We start from the raw sequence: 16931 nt of genomic DNA on the forward strand, positions 1-16931 counted from the left end.
GCCCACCAGGGGGCAACGCTCTGCCCACCAGGGGGTGATGCTCTGCCCCTCCGGGGCGTCGCTCTGTCGCGACCAGAGCCACTCTAGCGCCTGGGGCAGAGGCCAAGGAGCCATCCCCAGCGCCCGGGCCATCTTTGCTCCAATGGAGCCCTGCTGTGGGAGGGAAAGAGAGAGACAGAGAGGAAGGAGGAGGGGGGTTGGAGAAGCAGATGGGCACTTCTCCTGTGTTCCCTGGCCGGGAATCGAACCTGGGACCTCTGCATGCCAGGCCGACGCTCTACCACTGAGCCAACTGGCCAGGGCCCATTGTGATATTCTTCATGATCTACTCTGCATCTAAGCTAAGCTACCGTATTTCTCTATGTATAAGATGCTCCCATGTATAAGATGCACCTTAATTTTGGGGCCTGAAATTTGAAAAAAAAATGTATTACATAAAGCTATTGAACTCAAGTTTTATTCATCATAAAGTCCATTTCCCCGAAAAAGCGGAAAATGCAGGTTAAAAAAAAAAAATCTACAACCATTATATAAGACACGCCCAGTTTTTAGACCCCAAATTTTTTGGAAAAGTGTGCATCTTATACATGGGGAAATATGGTAAGTTCCTAGAAGGCAGGGACCTTGCTAGTCTTGTTCACCACTAACTCTCTTAATGTCCAGGAGAGTCTCTGTCATTAAGAATGTTATCCACAGTATTTATTTATTTTGGCTAATGAATAAATTAACATAGTTTTAAAAATAGAAGCTTCTAGAGTGTCCACTATGTATGAAACATTGTGATGGGTACCCTGGGGAAGAGAGATGAGTTCATCGCAGCATCTCCTAGGAAGGTTTACCAATTTATAGAGAAGGGGATTCTGGTAATTGACAATAAACAAATATAACTTCAGTGCCATTTAGACATGGCTGGAGTCAGAAGAGAGCAGTAGATGAAATGATGTGGGTGGCGACATAGGAGAGGGTAAGTCCAAATAGAGTCAGAGCTTGGGAGAACAGGTAGGATTTTCACGAAGAAGGAAAGAGGAGGGTAAGGTTACCCGCTGGGCTGTGCGCTCTAGGAGGACAGGGATCCGGACTGTGGTGTTCATTGTTGCATTTCCAGAGCTGAGAAAGGGGCCTGGCACATAGCGGGGATTTGATGGATATGTGTTGAGTGAATAAACAAATACATAAATGAGCTGATTGCAATAACCATTTCTACGATACATTAAAATATGGTTGTGTCTACTTAATGGGAAAACCAGTTTCCTAGTCTTGTCATATTACATTGATAATAAAAGTCTCCTTTCATTTCTGTTAAAGCACCCACTCTTTGACTTGCACCCACTCAAATTCCAGGCTTATTATTTTGGCAGTAAATTAGCATTGAAGGCGAAGTCAACACTTACTCCTTGTCCTCTCGTCAAAGAAGAAATCGGAGCTCAAGTCCCTGGGTGAGGCGGGACCTTCCTGTGCTCAGATCTGACTGTGGCTACGAAGAGACATGAGAAGGGTAGCGATGAAGGTGAAGAAAAGCCTGTACAATTCTGCATTCCATGATTAATTCTTAACAAGCTCATCAAGGTTTGATTTACCTGCCGTAAAATTCATTAATTTTGAGTGTAAAGCGATCAGTGGTCTGTTGTAAATCTATAAAGCTGTGCAACCTTCACACAATACGATATTAGAACAGGCCCCTCGCCCCAAGACTATCTCTCGTGGCCACTGCAGTCTCTCCCCAGGCCCACCCCCAGCCTCAGCCAACCACTTGACAGCTTTCTCTCTATGTAGATTTAGCATCTCGGGCCATTTCCTAGACATGAAGTAATACAAGCCCACATCATTAACTTCTATGTCAAAATGTTGTATTTAGTTGTCACCCGGAGGGAGAATTTCAGCAGAATCCTTTAATTGCATGACTTACCAGCCCTTTTGTTCCTCAGTGTTCCCATCTGTGAAACGGGATCTGCCATACTCCCAGACACGAATAAGTTATTTAATGCAATGCCTGGTGAATAGTAGGTGCTCAATTAATCATAGCCATTGTGATGGTGGTTGCTATTATTATTACCCAGCACAGTTTAGCAAGGCCGGAATAAAGACATCAGAGCAAGCAATCCATGAAAACTCCCGGAAATGACACATTAAAAGGAGAGGAAATATTTCCATTTAGATTTCAGCAGGAAAAAAAAAAAAAGCTTGTTTCCATTCCTGGGCTTTCGGGCCACATTGCTTTCGGGGCTAGTACATGGCTGCAGGGGGCAGCCATCGCGTTCGCTGCTGAATTACTGGCAGGGAAAGGATGCTGGAATCTAAGTAGATGTGAGTCGACAGAGGGTCAGAGGGTGTTTTTCTGTTTTACTAGAAGTGAAAGACCTTTAATACAAGATCCAAGTGACCAGGACAGGGAGCTGGTATTTCCATTAAGCGGACATAGGAGTGCTTGCATGTCTACTATGGCATATCCATTAGTGAGAGGTTAAAAAAAGAGATCCATTTCTGGACTAAACCCCTTGTGGAAATAAAGGCTTTCTTCTTTATTTTTTTCTGAAGGAAACGATTTCTTCCTCTTTTCAAGCTAAAGAGAGGAAAGAGGTAGTCCGTGCATTGGAGCCAGGAGCCAAGGTTTCATTGCTGGCCCGCTCCCTGGAGCAGTTGTCTTGGAGGAAACCAGTTCCCCTCTCTTGGCCTCAGTTTACCTTAGCTATAAAAAGGAGAAGCTTGAGCTCAGAAGCTTTTCTCCAAGGTGAGGCTCTGTGGTTCTAAGGCTATGAGGTTTTTCAAGTGAAGGCAGGGCCGACGATCGACAGGGAAAACCACAGAGCTTCGAACCTTCTTACAATATCATGCATTTTATAAACACAAAGTTCGTGTTGGGTGGAACTTAAACTCCGTACATCACAGAACGTGTATGGTTTCTTTCATTTAAATGAGGAGTAAGCAAACTACGGCCTTTGGGCCCAATCCAGCCACCTCCTTTTATTTTTTTATTTTATTTTTTGTAAATAAAGCTTTATTGGAACATAGGAGTGCCCATTTGTTTATATATAGTGTATCGCAAAACTTAAAATATTTGCTTTCTTCCCCTTTACAAAAAAAAAACAACAACTATTTTTTGATAGATTTCATGAACCACTTTAAGTAACTTTTAAAAATAAGTTCCATATAGCCCTGGCCGGTTGGCTCAGCGGTAGAGTGTCGGCCTGGCGTGCGGGGGACCCGGGTTCGATTCCCGGCCAGGGCACATAGGAGAAGTGCCCATTTGCTTCTCCACCCCCTCCCCTCCTTCCTCTCTGTCTCTCTGTCTCTCTGTTCCCCTCCCGCAGCCAAGGCTCCATTGGAGCAAAGATGGCCCAGGCGCTGGGGATGGCTCCTTGGCCTCTGCCCCAGGTGCTAGAGTGGCTCTGGTCGCGGCAGAGCATCGCCCCCTGGTGGGCAGAGCGTCGCCCCTGGTGGGCGTGCCGGGTGGATCCCGGTCGGGCGCATGCGGGAGTCTGTCTGACTGTCTCTCCCCGTTTCCAGCTTCAGAAAAGAAAAAGAAAAAAAAAAAAAAAAAAAAAGTTCCATATATATTTGAGCAGTTTCAAAAAGGCCTGAGTTGTGGCTAATCTGAGTGTGTTATGGACACAGAGGTAGTAAAAAGTGGAAAGAAAAAGAGCCAGTAAGTGATGATGATGATGATGATATGATAAGAAGATAAAGAAAACACTTACTATTTAAGGAAACAAGATAATAACCAAAACACTTTATACCAATATGTTTACTTCTCACCATGGTTATTGTATCTTCACAGTGAGGAAAATAAGGCCTGGAGTTAATCACCAAGATCTTAATGCTATTAAATCATGACTTAGGATATGGGGCTTGATGGTCTGGTATAACTTTTCTAGTATAAATTGGGAGACAGCAATCAGAGAATTAAAGGGGTTTCGGCAAAATCCTTCATGACACAGAAGTGGGGACCCAGCTCCCCGACTCCATGACCAGCATTCCACGCACTCGTGCGTCTGCTGACTCATGGGAGATTCGTGTACCTACATACTGCCTGTCTATTCTACAACCACTTCTGTTTCTTTCCCTAGAGCTCTACCATAGAAGAGCCATACCATAAATGCCTGGTGGTACTGATAGCAAGCATTTACTGATATGACATGATGTTTCAAGAAATTATTTCAGCACTCTGCGTGGATTACTAGAGAAGCTACCACTATCAGGTCCTTAAAACAGTCCTGTATTTTAGGTGCTCTCATCTGTAAACATTATATACAAACATTTCAAATGAAGAAATGGAGACTCAGAAGTTCGTCAATGTTCCCGTGGTCGCGTAGCTAGTGAGTGGTAAAGCCTGGATGTGAACCGGGGCAAACGACCATGCTCCAAGACTTGGTCACTGAGTGCGGTCTGCTCATCAGCGGGTGGGAACTCACCTGGGAGCTGGCTGGGAATGCAGAAGCTCAGGCCTGCTGAGTCGGGATCTGCACAATGACAGGGTCCTCGGGTGCTATGCACGCGCATTACGGTTTGAGAAACTTTGCTCCAAATCAGCATGCTGTGTAGAAAAAGTGGTGAATGACTGCTCTCTGGACAATGACAAAAAACACACTGGTCAGATGAAAAATGTTCTCTATTGGAACGGACCAAGGGTTTTTTCTATAAACCAAACCTATGCCTAAAAGGTGTGCTCTCTTTGCCGATTCCATACTGATGTTGCTACCCATGGAGGTTTCTAAAACCATCTCACTAAAAATGTCTAAGATCTATATTTATACCCTCAACTGCATGATACACACAGCAGCAAGTGCTTCAGGACTGAGCAGTAGAGCTATGGCCAGGCTGGGCTTCGCTGGGGGCTCAACCAGGCTGTGTATTTAGGAACAAGCCGAGAGGCAGTGCCCTCTGCTCAGTATGCTGTGAGTTACCCTTCTCGAAAATTGACGCTTTCCCCAATTCCTTTCACATGAATAAAAATAAAAACTTAGGCACTCGTCACTCTTGCCCCTGGAAAATGCTTTTCATTTTTTAGATATACTCAGAGATGGCAGGGACTATGTAGACTCACTCAAAATGAGAAGATTATTTAGTGTTTGCTTATCATTTTTTTCATAGTTTTAGTAACTATTTTCACCAAATAATTAAAATGAGTTATTTTTCTCTAAGTTCTCTCTCTTCCCCATGGAAGCCCCGCCCCAGCACACACACACATAGAGACACACATAGACACACACACACACACACACACACATACACACACACACACACACACACACACGCTGCTTCAGGGAGGGGGGAATCTGGGCGAGCATCTTACTCCCACCTCAGTTGGAAGGTGACAAAGAACACACCTCTCTCTCTTTTGTGACCATATTCTTTGGGTTTTGTGCTGAATGAAATAACTCAACTCTCACTTTTCTTGGTGGCCAGCTGAAGATAGGAACACCTGCCATTATTGTGTCTTGATGTAATGACGTCTTATTTACGTCATTACACTGAACTGTTCCTAGAGCCCCAAGCCTCGTGGTTTCCAAACATTCATGAAAACAGCAACATCTGGGGAGCTTATAAACCATTAGCTCCCATTCCCAAATAATCTAACTGGGTAGATGCCAATTAAGGATAAGACTCAGAAACCAGTAAAGTTGCTTTCCAAGTTATTTTAATCCAGATGATCTCAAAACCATAATCTGATGTCTCCTCGCCAGTGGTTCTTTGACTTTCTTTTATACAATTTTCAACTCCCTAGGCAAACATCAATTCCCCAATACGTTAAACCCAAATTTGAGATGACGTCTTAGCACTTAGGGAAATATTTCATGGTGTGATCTTGCCCCTACGATGTCAAACTGGGCTGAAACTAACTTATAGGGGAAAAACTCACTCACCAAGGCAGGCCTCAAGTTTGAAAAGCTTTGCTTGGACTGCAGTGGTCACAAGTTAAATGCACCCATTGTAGTCACGGTCCACCACTTGGCTGCAGCACTGGGTAGGGCGCCCAGAGCAGGTGCCACCAACCTCTGTCAGAGGCTCTGCTCAGCATACGCCACTATCATTAAAATAGCAGCAGAGTCTACTCAGTTGGTTTTACCTTGACTTGTTATGATAAACAACTGGATTGGGTTGGATTTCTTTTCATTTAACAGCAGTAGCTGCTCAACTTCTGCCATCGCTCACAGTTGACAATGGCACTAAGTTCTCCATGGCTGCCCACATCAGTCCCACACCTGCCTGTTTTGCAGTGGAATCGTAGCAAGTCCATTTATTTATTGTGTAAATGCAGGTCTCAGGTTGGGGGACTGTCTTAACACTCATTCTAATGCTCCAGCTACATCCAGATTTCTTTTTGTGTTTCTCACATTCAAAAATCCCTCCTGTCCTAATAAAAAAAAATAATTTGAGAACCAATTTATGCTGTGCCTGTATATCAAGATCCAAGATGGCCCTGGCCGGTTGGCTCAGCGGTAGAGCGTTGGCCTGGCGTGCGGGGGAGCCGGGTTCGATTCCCAGCCAGGGCACATAGGAGAAGCGCCCATTTGCTTCTACACCCCCTCCCTCCTTCCTCTCTGTCTCTCTCGTCCCCTCCCGCAGCCAAGGCTCCATTGGAGCAAAGATGGCCCGGGCGCTGGGGATGGCTCCTTGGCCTCTGCCCCAGGCGCTAGAGTGGCTCTGGTCTCAGCAGAGCGATGCCCCGGAGGGGCAGAGCATCGCCCCCTGGTGGGCAGAGCATCGCCCCTGGTGGGCGTGCCGGGTGGATCCCAGTCGGGCGCATGCGGGAGTCTGTATGACTGTCTCTCCCCGTTTCTAGCTTCAGAAAAAAAAAAAAAAAATCCAAGATGAGTTTTCTTATAGTTATGCCAACAGTTCAAATTCATGAAGGCATACTGTCTACTGGATTTTAGGCAGAGATAATTGCAGTGACATAAAAGTTAATTTTTTTTTTTCATTTTTCCGAAGCTGGAAACGGGGAGGCAGTCAGACAGACCCCCGCATGCGCCCGACCGGGATCCACCAGGGGGCAATACTCTGCCTCTCTGGGGTGTCGCTCTGCTGCATTCAGAGCCATTATAGTGCCTGAGGCAGAGGCCACAGAGCCATCCCCAGCACCTAGGTCATCTTTGCTCCAATGGAGCCTCGGCTGCGGGAGGGGAAGAGAGAGACAGAGAGGAGGGAGAGGGAGAGGAGTGGAGAAGCAAATGGACACTTCTCCTGTGTGCCCTGGCTGGGAATCGAACCCAGGACCCCTGCATGCCAGGCCAACGTTCTACCGCTGAGCCAACCGGCCAGGGCCAAAAAGTTAAATTTTTATTAATATTAATAGATGCTCTCAATTATTGAGTATTGGTAAACTATGTAAAACAATTTTCAGGGGTTATGTAATCATATTTTACAACAATCTGTCTAAGCTATATGTAATTATTCTCATTCAACTTGAAATCAAGAGGTAAATGTTATAGATTAAGTGACAAAGTCAAGGTTTAAACCCAGGGCCATCAGAGAGCAGAGGGTGGGTATTTTATCACTACCACTTAACCTCTCCCAGAGGAGAACAATGTGACATCAGACCTTGATGGGGAGGTCAAGCTCTAGTTGGAACTGGCAGCAGAGTGGACCTTAGCTCACTGCACTTGCTGTAACAGTCCCCTCCCCTCCCTGGGCCCCAGAAGGTTACACTAGTTGACCACAAAACCCCTCACAGCTCTAATATTATATGAATAATCTTTAACCTAACTCTAGGGTCACTCTGTTGGAAAGGTTTGATAGTTTCTGGTCTTGTTTAACCCTTTAGAAATGGATAAAGTTCTTCTATGACTAATAAGCCTACATATTTTCTAACTTGAGAAAATTTGAAAACAAAAAAAGGGTACCATTTTTTAACAATGACACCTGGATATTAACCAGAAGTGGTGACTGTTCTGGGCAAACCAAGAAGTCTGATTGTCATGGCTATGATGTGCTATCTCTAAATTCACAGCCTCTAGAGGAATGTGTTCAAGAAAAGATGGGTATCCCCAGAGAAAAGACAAGTGTGAGGGTAGGAAAAAGGGCCTATTAGATGGGCCAAAGATAAACCACGATGAGAGGGGTATGGAAAAAAAGATGTGGTAGTAAGAAGAGTGACTTGCAGAGAAGTATAAGAAAAAGATTCCTCACTTCCCCAGTATGCATTAAGACCCTGAACCATGCTGCCGCTGTTCACAAAGATGACACACACTCAGAGCAAGCTTTTTCAGGTTTCTTGCAATTCTACCTCTAGGCATTGCAACTGCTGCTAGCTTACCTTTCCTTTTGAACATAAACTCCATGGGGCTGACAGATGTGTCAGCTATGAGCAGGTCATGTCTTATCTTAGAAATAGAAGGTGATAGCTATCCCTATTCCAAACAGTCCCTCAAGCTATAAGGCCACACAGAGCATGCCTCTACCAGAGTCAGCAGCTGGAATGCCATGAGCTGGACCATTAACTGTGGCCTATGAATTGCTCTCCTGACCTTTTATAGATAAGGTGATAGCTCTCTTTTTGGAGAAAATGTGAATTCTTAGGAGAAAGGACACATACCCAGAATGCACTCTGCATCTTTCCTATACTCTCAGGCTTTTTTTTTTTAAAGAATTAAGAGAACAAAGTGGGTTAAACTCTATTGTAGGCCTTGGGGATTTAAGAGTAAATAAGACATGGCTTCTACTTTGAAGAAATTAATCCTTAGTAAAGAAACAAATTAGATATAAAGGAGATTCAGTATACCATTCTCTTTTTACAGAAATTCATTTCTTACAAGACATTACAATATAACTCATTTAATCTTCATTCCAACCTGACAAAGTAGTTTTATTATCCCAAATCGTAGTATCCTAACACACAAGCTGTGAGTCACAGAACTAAGATCTCGAAGAATGTCTGTCTGTCTCATCCCACATTCACTCTTCTGTTTATACTCTCCCATGGTTTCTCACTTTACTTATGGGAAAAGCCAAATTCCAACTGTGACCTAACCGTCCTATTATTGTTTGACAAATTTATAGGTACCCCAATCTGAACACATAGTAGAACTGTACTTTCTGATTCTTAGCTTGTTTTTGAGTCAACCCAAGTTCAATCCAATGAGTTATGTGCAGAAATAACGTGTGTAGCTTCTAGGCTATGTATTGCATGGCCATGGTGAGATCCAGGAGGGATCTCTTTTTCCCTTATGCCAAGGTTACCACCAATATTAAAGATAGTGGTTGCTCCGTCAGTCGGCCTGAGGGGGAGATGAGGGAGCAGAGGCCCCAAATGGCCTATGATAGACACTGGATTTATGGGAGAAGTCATGGACATTTCAGAGCTGTTGATTATGACATTGTAATTCAGTCTCTCCTGGTTGATACAGATGCTTTTTCTTGACCTCAATATATCAAAATCTACCTTACATAATTTATTTCATTATCAAGGCATTTCCTCTCTCCCTCATTAAACTGTTAGCTCTGTGACGGCCAAGAGTTTTGCCATTTTTGTTCACTAATATATTTCCCATGCCAAGAATAGTGCATGGCTCATTGTAGATGATCCATAAATCCCTGTTGAATGAATGGCAGAACTAAGCTACCTCATTACAACCCTTGGTGTGAGAGAATTAAGTGCAGCGTACTATCAGAACATAGAGATGAGACTGATTCAAAATGAGGCTGGACTCATGTTTCCCTGCCTGACCCAGTGCTTGGTGAGTGCCTGCAGCATTGTGGGAAATCAGTATTGATTATTGAGTTAATACAGTAAAGAGCTCCCACTGGGGTTTTCGTATTCCACCGGCTCCCTGTGCACACATGCATTCATAATTACTCCACTCTTCTGGTGGTGAGATCTTCATCCGTAACCTGAGAGTCTTAGTCATGCCCAGTGACTCAGCTCTGTTCAGCTCTTCCCCCAGGGACAGTCCTTTTCTCTGTCTCTATGTCCCTTCTCCTCTCTTTTAATTCACACCCCACTCAGGTGTGCCTTAGACGTTGCTGCCCAAATGACTCCTGTCTCATTCCGGACAAAGTAGCTCTTTTTGTCCCTATATCATGGGAGGCATTTTTTCTCCCCAGATTAGAGTCTCAGGGAACTGTTACAGACAAACAGATATATATCTGTCAAAGATTCTAAAGGAAGAGACATGCCCTTCTTTACCAAAATGTGTTTGCAGTGGAAATAATGCTGACTTCCACTTACCTCGGAACAACTGTGCTTCTAATGGCTGTCTGTTTAGCTGCCTTTCTAGCTTCTCACACACAAAATTCCAAATCTAAATTCATCTCTTTCCCCTCCTGAATTCCTTTCCTATTTTGGTGTTGATGCCACTTCCAAGGACCCAGCCTGTCTCTTATTCAATTTGCTACCTTCACCCAAAGCAAGGAAGTCAAATGTTGTTTGTGGCTCTCACCCCTGTATTTGCCAGGGCTCTCAGAGAAACAGAACAATAGGAGATACATACATGGTTCACACACTCGGCCTGGGAGGCAAGCGAGTCTGGAATTTGCCGGGTATACCAGCAGGCTAAAATGCAGGTGAGAGCGGATATGGCAGCTCTGAGTCCATAATCTGTGGGGCGGGTCATTAGGATGTAAATTGGGGCAGGATTTATATGTTTCTTGAGGTAGAATTCCTTCTTCTCTAGGAAACCTCAGTTTTGTTTCTAACCGATTGGATGAGACACATTATCAATGATAATATCCTTCATTTAAAGTCACTGATTATAAATGTTCTTCCAACAAAATACCTTCAACAAAAAGCTAGACTATTGTCTGACCACACAGCTGGGCACCATGGCCTAGGCAAGTTGACATATGAAATTAACTACCACATCCCTATATTCGCTAATCTGTAGCAGACATTATTAATCAATCACTGCACCTTCCCAGATAAGCTCAGATGAGGTTTCATGATTCCTCTTTTGACAACAGTGTTGCCAGCCATTACCAATGGATTGACTTTGGTAAGTGAGTTGGAAGGCATCTCTGGCTTACTAATCATTTTTAGAAAGGCACTTCTAATCATTTTTATCTCCTGCTGAAATGGCCTGCCACTGCCTACATTTCTCTGCAAAGCATGTTTCACAAAACATCAATCTTAGAACATATTCTGTGAAAGAGCTTTAGTGTTCCAAAAAGTTCATTATAATTGCCACCATGAATCTGTCCAAAAAAATCTCGAAAACTGCTGTAGGAATCAAAACAATTACAATTTGATAACCCAGCTTTTCCAAAATGTATTTGATGACCTGAATCATTCTGAGCATTATACTAATTAACACTGAGGAAAACACAGTTTAGAAAATGCTTATCAATGAAAGACTTTCCATATCTGATATCACCTATTTTTTCAAACCAAATACAGGGGTTGGCAAAAGTAGGTTTACAGTTGTGAATACATGAAACACAGAGTTAACTCTTGTATGAGCATCTTTTCTTGTATGTTTTCCAATATGAACAATTGTAAACCTTCATTTACCCACCCCTGCACACTTTGAATTAAGGTGTCCTTTGAACATCCCCTATACTATCTACATCCTGCTTGTCCCTCAGCTTGTTCAACTGAAATATTTCCACAATATCTATGTCAATATATTTGGTGGCAGAAAAAATGCTATGTGCTCAATCGCCCCCTGGTGGGCGTGCCAGGTGGATCCCGGTCGGGCACATGCGGGAGTCTGTCTGTCTCTCCCCGTTTCCAGCTTCAGAAAAAATACAAAAAAAGAAAAAGAAAAAAAATGCTATGTGCTCAAAGAAACTTCTCCTGTCCTGGTCACACAGAAAGAACAGTTTCCAGCCCCACCTTCCAGTTACTTTGGGACCATGTTATTGAGTCTCTCCACCGGAATTTGAAGGAAGTGAAGACAGTCACTTCCAAGCCTGGTTCCTAAACCTTCCACTACATCCTCTGCTCACTCACTCTGTTCCCTGCTCATGTAACTAGCCACACAGGACTCTCAAAGCGTCAATCCACATTATGCAAGAAACCTATATGCTGAGTCACTGCTGAGAACAGAGTACTACATCACCCCAGCAGAAACTGAGGAAGACATTCATATTATGTTAAGCCAGTGATATTTGGGGGCCATATGTCACAGCAGCTGATATGAATTATCTTCACTAGTCTATAAACCCTAGTCTGATGCTTTGGCAGGAATAGACTTTCTTTCTCAGGATCCTCTAATATTGTAACCCACTCATAATATTTATCACTTCCTACCTCTCATTAGAATAACACTGAGGGACAAAATTTCTGTTGCATCCACAAAAACACTTGATTTACCTAATTTGAGTGTGCTGATCTGAAATCTGACATTAGTTTTTCTCTGTAAGCTACAGTTTTTTTGCAATTCAAGATTTTAGGTTTTCATCTTATTGTAAAATTTTCAACATTTAGTTTAACATAATGAAGTAGAATGTCTTCTTGGACATCATCTTTGTGAAAATATAATTTATATAATACAGTAAATACACTAAAAGATATGATTGCATCAGAATTTGTCTACAATTTCAAAATAGAACATATTAATCATAAAATGTGTGCAAAACTTTTTAAATTCTATTCAAGCAAAAATTTGCGTTTGTAGCTCTTGCGTTCGTGTACTTGTTGAGGACAATCTCCTTTGATGCTCCAGCAGTAGTCTGCCATCACTAACAGCTCCAAGATTTTCGGGAAACTTATCAAGATGACTGTTCAGGAAGTGAATCTTAACGCTCATGTTACAGCCAATGTCGCAGAAAGCCAACAGCATCCTTTGAACCAGAAGTTTATAGTTTTCTGCTTTTTTGTTGCCAAGGAAGTTCTTTGTAACTGCCACAAAAGACTGCCATGCTGCTTTCTCCTCCTTATTCATCTTCCTGGCAAATTCTTCATCATGTATGAGGGTTCGAATTTGAAGTCCATCAAATACACCTGCTTTTATCTTCTCGAAAGACAAAGCAGGAAAAGCAGAAATAATATGTTGAAATCATTCACTTTCTCTATTCAAAGCCTGAAAAAACTGCTTCATTAAGCCAAGTTTGATGTGAAGTGGGGGAAAAAGTGATCCTGTCACAATTAACTACAGATTCTTTCACAATATTTTGCATCCCTACTTCCAGAGCTTCATATTTCGGCCACTCCTTCTGTGTCCAGTGTTTCTCCTGAGCTCAACTGTCCCACAAACACAGAAAGCAAGGATACTTTGTGAAACCTCTCTGTTGTCCTAGCAGGAAATTTACCATTTTAAGATCCACACAAATGATCCAGTTATGCTCCTCATACTTCAGTAAGTTGAGGACAATTTTTATGTCATTATAATCTTCTCGCAGATGAGTTGAATAACCAATTGGAATGCTGCATAAACATTACTGTTGTGTAAGAGAACACATTTCAGACTCCATTTAGAGCTGTCAAGAAATAGCCACCATTCTGTTGGACTGTAAGTGGTAACATCTAACTGGCTGAGAAGACTACTGATATCATGACAGTAAACAAAGTGTTTGTCTTCGGAAAAATAATCCACAAAAATTTGTTCACGCTTCCTGAAATGGGATACTTTAGCTGACTGGTGAAGTACATTCTTTTCATGAAGCTTGGAGGCTAATAACTCAGCTTCTTTCTTTGATAGGCCCAAATCTCTTACTAAGTCATTCAATTCGGGTTGGCTAAACTGCTGAGGAGTTAATAACTGCTTGGCATCAGAAGAAAATCCTTTAGATTCTACAACCATTTTCTCACGCATCTTATCAAAATACACTTGATCACCATGTTCACTTTCTTCATCCTGAGAAGAAATAAAACCATTGAAAACTGGAACTGGGAGTGTCTCAGAGTGTGGGATAGGTCGTATTGCTGAAGGAATATTAGGATATGCTATCATATGCCGTTTTTTCTTGCCGATGCCCTTTGTATGGATCAGACAGAAATAACAGTCACTGCTGTGGTCCTTAGGTTCACACTAAACCATGGGAATACCAAAAGGCATTCCTTTTCATTTTCCTTTTGTCCAGTCACAAAGCATTTCCTCACAATTATGACACGTAATTTGAGGAGCCCAACTCTTGTCTTGATCTCTAAGGGGAACTTGAAAATAGGCAATATATGCATGTGTCACAAATGATGAAATATTTCACGTGTCACAAATGATGAAATATTGCTCCTTTGATGTTGAAGTGTGTAACAGCCACATATATAACAGAAGGTGTCAGGACTATTCTTACATTTATGCCTACTCAAAGAAGCCATGATTCAATCTTAAAACAAAATAAGAGATTGTTTTTATCAGATAATAATTTTTTACATTTAAAAACAAATACAATTATGTAAAAGTGATGTTTGTACAATAAAACATTAATTGCCTTGTGGTTATGTTCAATCCAAGAGTTGTTGCCTTTTAACTCCAATTTAAAAACCAATGCATGCCATTAAGTGTAACAAAAAGAAATTAAAATTGCATAAAAACTAGAGCATGCACCAAAAAACGGACTTCAGATTTGGAATCAGCAATGCAAAGATATATAGAGACAGTTCTAAAACCTCATGCAACAGAATATTAAAAAGAAATTGTTCCCCAGTGTAATTTATGTTGGCCCTGGCTGGTTTGCTCAGTGGTAGAGCATCAGCCTGGCATGTGGGTGAATGTTCAATTCCTAGCCATGGCACACAGGAGTAACACCCATCTGCTCCTCCATCCCTTACTTCTCTCTCTCTCTCTCTCTCTCTCTCTCTCTCTCTCTCTCTGTCACCAGCCCCTTCCTGCACTCAGGGCTCAATTGGAGCAAATTGGCCCCAGGCACTGAGGATGGCTCCATGGCGTCTGCCTCAGGTTCTAAGAACTCAGTTGCTGAGCAATGGAGCAACGCCCCAGATTGGCAGAGCATCGTCCCCTAGTGGGCTTGCCAGATGAATCCCAGTCGGGGTGCATGTGGGAGTCTGTCTCTGCCTCCCTTCTTCTCACCGAATAATAATAATAATAAAAAAGAATAATTTATGTTGCTGTTTTAGCTCTAGTCCTTGAGTTTGAGTTTATTGAAGGCAAACTTTGTATCCATTTTATCTCTATATCCCCATGGCACTTGGAGAGTGCCTAGCACATGACCATCATCAATGACTGTGGAATAAAAGGTGACATGAAGGGGATTCCTAGTCTAATACCATCTCATCATAGTAACACGAAGCTGCAAGCCTCAAGGGACTTTTGGACCTATCGCATCTGGCCGGGACTCTGTTGCCAGCTTTGATATGCTGATCAAATTGACTCACACTCATCCTTATATCCTTTAGGACCTCTCACTGTAGAAAACCAGAAGGAAAAGGAGGCAGTGCTCAGATTTTGGAATCAGAGGGTACTTGGCAGACTCACAATTGTCTCACTCGTTCCTCTGACTTTAAAACAGCCTCTGTGTCCTTGTCTTTATATTCGACTTCAAGCCGTACCTCATGGGACTGCAAGGTGGATGAAACAGAATATTGAATGAGAAGAACCCAATAGGGACTCAACAAATGGCAGCTCTCCGCGCCAGGGGCGCTCCTGGCCGGGAGAAGCACCCCAGAGCCCTGAAGGAAATTGGATGGCTTTTAAAGCAGTTGATTAAATATGATTTTGCAGCTCCTGCTGCGAAGACAAGCTGCAGGGGAACAGCTGTGTCACTTTATTGGGGAATCCAGGGTTGAGTGTCCTATGAGGTCCTCCGAAGGGGAATCTAGAACTCGTTATTGATGTTAGTGAGCAGTTTGTTTAGTAAATCAACGTCCTGTCTCAGAGAGAGATGGCTAAAGGGTAAGGTCAAAACAAAAAGTAAATAACAAGTTTTCTTTCCTCATTGGTCCTGACAGATTAAGACACATGGATCAGGGCGCCCGCCTGCTTCAGGCTGAGCTAATGCAACATTTATGCAACTCTTCTTGTCAGTGGGAAAATGACCAATTAGAGCGAAGACAAGCCTAATCTCCATGACATAAACATATCAGGAATGGGAGTCCCTGGATGTCGACTTCAAATGGCAAAGAGACAGTGTATTCTTGTAACTGCCATTATTCTTTATTTGGACATTGTTATTGGGAATAGATGGTTGATGAAGTGGAGATGTAATTGTTTAAGATCTGTGGGTTTGTTGTTTTTTTTTCTCTAGAAATGCCAGTGAAATGTGGCAGGAAATAGATTAAAGACACCTGGGTTCAAGTCCTGGTTTGTCCACTCTGTCATCCAAGTTTAATCCTTCCCTCTCCGGGCCTGATCCCCCGACATGGGGGAGTCATACTGGGCACCCTTAACCACCTCTGCCAACGCCACTAAAGATTCCCTTTCATATACCCCTTGGGCCGATCGGGAGAAATGAAATGTTTATATGTGAGGTGGAGTCTAAAGACTTAGTTTAAGAAGAAACATTTTGGTCTGAAAGGAAAATGATAAGAACGTCTGCTTCAGTTATCCCTTAAAAGATGTCAAATTTAAAGTAATCAAACAGAACAAAGAGATGTTGAGCTGTCGCTTATTGGACACTTCCCTGTACCCATTAAAGTTGTTATTCACAACTTCTTCTATATGCAAACACCACCGTGGCAGGCAGGATTCTGAACCAAACCCCACAAACCAGCGTCTCCTCAGTTGAGCGGGAGCCAGTATTTATTGAATATGCACAATGTGCAGGCACTATGCTAAGTGATCGATACTTTATTTTCCCCACCAAAGCTGTAAGGAAGTAGAGATATTGTTCTCATTTCACTAATTAGGTACAGGAAATCAACTTGCCAAGGTCATGAATTCTGGGACCATGCTGGAGCACAAAGCCACCTACTTCAATTGCTCTGATGGAATGGTTGTTCTATTCTGTTAGCCTCCTGGTGTCCTTCATTCATTCCTTCAACAAGTGCTTACCAAAGGTCAGCCACTGACCAGGTGCAGGGGGTTGATTCTGGGGAGGACAGAGGGTTCCTGTTCTTAGAGAACTCGTGTTCCCCCTGAGGGTGGCAGGAGATAAACAAA

The sequence above is a fragment of the Saccopteryx leptura genome, chromosome 2 (assembly GCF_036850995.1).
Source record: "Saccopteryx leptura isolate mSacLep1 chromosome 2, mSacLep1_pri_phased_curated, whole genome shotgun sequence".
Taxonomy (NCBI): Eukaryota; Metazoa; Chordata; class Mammalia; order Chiroptera; family Emballonuridae; genus Saccopteryx; species Saccopteryx leptura.